This window comes from Leptonotus elevatus, chromosome 1 (assembly GCF_054856555.1).
Source record: "Leptonotus elevatus isolate MCC_2025b chromosome 1, RoL_Lele_1.0, whole genome shotgun sequence".
Taxonomy (NCBI): Eukaryota; Metazoa; Chordata; class Actinopteri; order Syngnathiformes; family Syngnathidae; genus Leptonotus; species Leptonotus elevatus.
The window spans coordinates 26,799,667-26,805,833 of NC_141239.1; positions in this window are offsets into that span (position 1 = coordinate 26,799,667).

Below are 6,167 nucleotides of genomic sequence, written 5' to 3' on the forward strand. Positions count from 1 at the left end.
ATGGTAGTATGTATTTTTTGCTCCATTATTTTGCTTGTCTACTTGTCTACCTCAATTAAAGCAAACAAGTTACATTTTGTCTTTTTGGTTAATTGCATTAAAGTGGTTACATTGTTGGACTTGTTTGTACTGTGAAGGCCATGCACTATAATTTGTAACCTTTTTCGCAACATAGAGTTGAGTTTGAGTTTTTATACAACATTTCTTGCTCTATTATTTTTGTTGTCTACTTATTGTGTCTGCTTACCTCAGTGAAAGCAAAAAAGTTAGCTATTGTATTTTTTAAAATTAAATTAAAATGGTAATATATGGTAATATTGAGGTATTGTGAAAACAAAATATTTCCTTGAATTTACTATCTTTATATTAATGTGGAACAATTTTGTTAATAAGTGAGTGAAATTGACATTTTGAGGGTGAGTGTATATATATCACATTATGCAGTTAAGTTTACAAGCGGAAATATGGTGTGAATCAATCCGTGCTCTTTGATGTCATTGAGTGCTGTAAGAAGAAGAACAAGAAATTTGAGAAAACAACACAAATGGAGACACATTTGCAAACACCAATGACATTGAGTAGTATACAAAAAAACAGCTTCATTTTCTAAGACCCATTAAGTTAATGAGTTAGGCTTAGGTTTTAGCAGATTTTCCGTATTTTTCCTGCAGACAGCATTTAGTGACCTATCAATTCAAACAAGGCCTACGGATTGATTCACACTGGTTTTTGCCTTTTGAAGGGTACTGAAAAAACTGGGAAATTGATCTCGAAAGTCCTTAAAAAGTGCTTGAATTTGGTCATGGAAAAGGTGTACGAACCCTGATAATGTTCTTTAAAAAGAGGATTCAAACTGTTTAGTGTTTAAGGTTACTGTCAAACTTAAAACAAAGAGAAATACACGGATATTTAATTCACTCATAGCCTCAGCTACCTTAAAGAGATACTGGATTAATTGAGCCATTTTCAGCCGCAAAAAGCTAATATTTTGTCCAGAATTAATTTGATAACTTCTTTATTTTTCATGTTTTCAATTTATACCTTTAAAGTCAAAATTTTCCACTTGCTGTCAACTGAAGATGACATCACCTCTGCTGAGGAAATAGGTAATGATCAATCATGGCTCACCTGTTTTCTGAGTTTGGTCAGCAAACTGAGCCATGATTGGTCGTTACCTACTTCCTCAGCAGAGGTGATGTCATCTTCAGTGACAGCAAGTGTCAAAATGTGTTGTTTGTTTTTCATTAGGGATGAACGAGTACAGCAGTATCTGTATCTGTTCGACCATCAAAATGATCTGTATCTGTATGTTGAGTGGGTGTGGTATAAACCTGAAATGGGCGTGGTTTAACTGGATGTAGGCGTGGCTTAACAAATGGGTGGGGCTAACATCATTACATTACTATATTTTTTTAGCATGACATTAAAACATTTTTTTTAATTGATATAGATTGACCAAACGTTTCTATATATTTTTTAAATTTAAAAATTATTGTCAAAACGGGCTAACACCCAATTTACACTGACTGCGGAACGGACGCGATGCATTCGAGTCTGCGTGTCAATTCACACCAGTTGCAGTGCGGTGCGTATGCAGTGCGGAAGGGATGCGGCGCTGAGGAAGATTTCCGCAAGCGTTCCATATTTTCCGGATGCCGCATGCGGAACGCTTGTGGATTTTAATGAAGCTGAAGAAATTACACGAGCCAAGTCTGGAGTGCCGTTGTAGCGCAGCCACAGGGAGTTAACGGAAAGCGTAGAAGAAGAATCAGCGAAGAAGACGAACACTTTTTTTTCTAACTTTATTGCAATTACAGAACAAACATGGCTTTGCATGCATTAAAACAACATGAAAAAGAAGAACACAGGAGAAGTGACAATGGCGGGTGATTCAAATACAAACCCGCTTGTTGAACGTGGTAATAAAGAAGCAAAATATTTTGTTGCAAAAGCATGAGCAAGCAAAGAGGCTGCGCAAAACGACTACGGTCCGCGTGCAGTCACGCGAGAATTGGCGCATACGTCATAAATCTGGGACAACGCGTCATCATCGAGCTGTGACCATTACGTCATCACTGGAGGAGTATCCTGCATATGGCGTCCAGACGGACGCATACGGGGCGCGTTTTGAAATCTTTCCACTCTGGAGCCCGGTTTCAAAAGTGATCGGTTTCAAGCTACGAAACCGCGCCATCGTGTGGACGAACGGCCTAAACGGTAAGAAACTTGTGAGGATACATTGAAACTGGATTTCGTGTGGACGGGGCCTGACGCAACACAAACCAAGCTCTGCCTTATTAACTAAATTACTAAACTGTCCGCGTGCCAGAAGGCGACGCCACCGGACAGGTCCTCTCTCTCACTCTCTGTGTGCCATGCGCCGCGGGGAGAAGGGAGGGGCTTGCTTTCCTTCAGCATGGATATTAAGAAAGTCTATCCATGTTATATTCGGATCTGGGGAAAATCAGTTATCTGTACCGGATGCTCATGTTGTACAAATATCCGGCTCACCCCTAGTAGCATGAATTGTTTATGAAAAATAATGAAATTATCACATTAATTACAGACACAATATTATCTTCTTACTATTGAAAATGGCTCAATGGCCCAAGTGTCCCTTTAATCCAAACAAGCAATGGAATACCCCATAGCAACATGGGCTAACAACTTGCCTCTATGACAGGGGTGGGCACACACGGTCCTCGAGGGCTGGAGTCTTGCAGGTTTTGGATGTTTCCCTTCTCCAATATATATATATATATATATATATATATATATATATATATATATATATATATATATATATATATATATATATATATATATATATATATAATATAATATAATATATGATCAGCTCATCAGCAAGCTTTGCATAACCCTGATAACAATCCTGTTGATTGGAATCAGCTTGTGTTTGCTACAACTGCACAAAATGACGGCGGCAGTCTTCACTTTGTGCGTGATGCCAGAAAAGTCTGCTGCTGCACAAAATAAAACTGCAAATAGACCATCACTTCAATGATGCCAAAAACACACACACCCCCACACCCCCCCCCACACACACACACACACACACACACACACACACACACACACACACACACACACACACACACACACACAATGTGTGACATCGACGTATTCTCAGTGCATCAAAAGATTACCACGAATTTCACATTTTCTTCCACTTTTTGTCACTTTTGTGTGTGTGTGTGATCTAAAGAACTGCCCCTACTATACTTTATAACCAATGATTCTGTGAGTACATCTTGCAGTAAATAACACACACAAATACAAAAGTCACAAAAAGTGGAAGAAAATGTGAAATTCGGTCATCTTTTGATGCAGTGACAATTATGTTGATGTCACACATGATGACAATTTTTGTGTGTGCACGTCTTAGACGTCATTGAAATGATGGTCTGTTTGCAGTTTCATTTTGTGCAGCTGCAGACTTATCTGGCATCACGCACAAAGTGAAGATTGCCATCTTCATACGCACAGCAATCAGAACGAAATAGAAGGAAAGGAGGACATAAGAGCAGTTGAAATGGCGAAAATCAGTGAGTTCCTTGCTTTGACATTTCACACAATTCTCACCAAAGAACATTGTTTTAAAAATTCTAACATCCTAAAGGTTCAGACGCGCTACACAGAGGCAAATCTTATTCGCAGACAATTCCAATTGGATTGTTCTACCAAATATCAGCCCTTGTTTTACTGTTTGTTTTTAGCTTTGTTATTGGATGTGGTAGCCGTTTCTCAGGCTCCCTCTCCGGAATCGAACCCTGATTCCCCGTTACCCGTGGTCACCATGGTAGGCGCAGAAAGTACCATCGAAAGTTGATAGGGCAGACATTCGAATGAGACGTCGCCGCCGCTGAGGGCCGGCGATCGGCTCGAGGTTATCTAGGGTCACCAAGAGGGCCGGGCCGGCGAGCGGGGGTGGCTCCCCGCCGCCCCCCTCCTCCTTCCGCCGAAGTGGTCGGGTGGGAGGGGGGGACAGAGGAACGCGGCCCGCCGCCCGCCGAACCCGCGTGGGTTTTGGGTCTGATAAATGCGCGCGTCCCCGGGGGTCGGCGCTCGTTTGCATGTATTAGCTCTAGAATTGCCACAGTTATCCAAGTAACGGCGGAGCGATCAAAGGAACCATAACTGATTTAATGTGCCATTCGCAGTTTCACTGTACGGGCCGTGTGTACTTAGACTTGCATGGCTTAATCTTTGAGACAAGCATATGCTACTGGCAGGATCAACCAGGTAGCCTCTGGCGCAGCCGGAGCGGCGGGCGGCGCGAGGGCGAGACCTTCGTCGCGGTCGGGCGGGTCAGGTCATGTCACGGACGCCGCCGCCGGCCGACTGGGGCGGACAATGCCTTTTCGGGGTTGCGCTGCAGGAGGAAAGAAAGGGACGAGCAGATCGAGATCGCGGCAGAGGCCCACGCCGCGGTGGCATTGGGGCACGCGCGCACACACGCCTACTGGCCTCCCTCTCAAACCTCCGCACGGCGTGCCAGGTGCTTCGGCCTCGCCATTTGTTGGAAGGGAATGAGAAACAAGGTGCTTCCGGAGGCACCGCCGCCACCTCCGGGCGCCAACCTCCCCCTGACTGGGCTTGCGCGGTCGGGTGGGGGAGGGAGGGCCGGCGGGGCGCCGGGCTCCGTCGTAGGACGGCCAGGTGATGGCTCATAACCCCCCCCGGTTAAAAGGGGGTATATGGCGCCGGTTGGGGGGGCGTCTCAGCCTCGCTTCCGATCGGGCGCGCCGGGGCGTGCGAGCGCCGGGGCGTGCGAGCGCCGGGCCGTCAAAGGCCGGCGTTCGCGGTCGCCGGGGCGCTGTAAGGCGACCCGCGAGCCGGAGGAGCCGCCCGCCCGAACACCGGCGCGAGGCCGGCCGGCGGGGGCCCTCCGAAGGCGGGTCTTGGATGCCGCTCGTACGTGGGAGAAGGTGGCGTGGCGTGGGCGAGAGCCTGCTGCTGAGGCTCCGGAGGTGGCACTCTGAAAATATTTGGAAGATCGGCTGACTTTGAAAATTTCTGAGAACCGGCCGGGGAGGGGGCAAATGTGGTCAGGGAGGCCGCCCCGTAGCTCCCCTATGTCGGATATGACAGGCGAGAATCCCCCCCCCCCCCCCTGCTGAGGCTCCAGAGGTGGCACTCTGAAAATATTTTGAAGTTTGGCTGACTTAGAAAAAATTCGAGAACCAGGCTGAGGAGGGGACAATCTGGCCAGGGAGGCCGACCCGAAGTGCCTCTAAGTCGGATAGGGGTTGGGCGAAACTCCCTTGGAAGTGGCACTCTGAAAATATTTTGAAGTTTGGCTGACTTAGAAAAAATTCGAGAACCAGGCTGAGGAGGGGACCATCTGGCCAGGGAGTCCGACCTGAAGTGCCTCTAATGCGGATATGGGTTGGTCGAGCCACCCTTGTTTTGCCCTGGAGCTGCCTCGTCTGAAAAAGGTCGCTCCTATAATTGTACCGAAAGCATTTTGAGGCCATCCGGCGTCTCAGGAGGGGAAAGCAGTGCGCCATTAACACTGTGTATAGTGGAGATGGGGTGCTGTTGACCTCGACTTGGGACGTCGTGAATCGGTGGGGAGAATACTTCGAAGACCTCCTCAATTCCACCAACACGCCTTCCTTTGAGGAAGCAGGGTCTGGGGACTCTGAGGTGGGCCCCCCTATCTCTGGGGTCGAAGTCACTGAAGTGGTTGGAAAGCTTCTCGGTGGCAGGGCCTCGGGGGTGGATGAGGTTCGCCCGGAGTTCCTAAAGGCTCTGGATGTAGTGGGGCTGTCGTGGTTGACACGTCTCTACAACATCGCGTGGACATCAGGGACAGTGCCTCTGGATTGGCAGACCGGGGTGGTGGTTCCTCTTTTTAAGAAGGGGGACCGGAGGGTGTGTTCCAACTTTAGAGGGATCACACTCCTCAGCCTCCCAGGTAAGGTCTATTCGGGGGTGCTGCAGAGGAGGATCCGTCGGGAAGTTGAATCTCGGATTCAGGAGGAGCAGTGTGGTTTTCGTCCCGGCCGTGGAACAGTGGACCAGCTCTACACCCTCAGCAGGATCCTTGAGGGTGCGTGGGAGTTCGCCCAACCAGTCCACATGTGTTTTGTGGACTTGGAGAAGGCGTTTGACCGTGTCCCTCGGGGAGTCCTGTGGGGGGT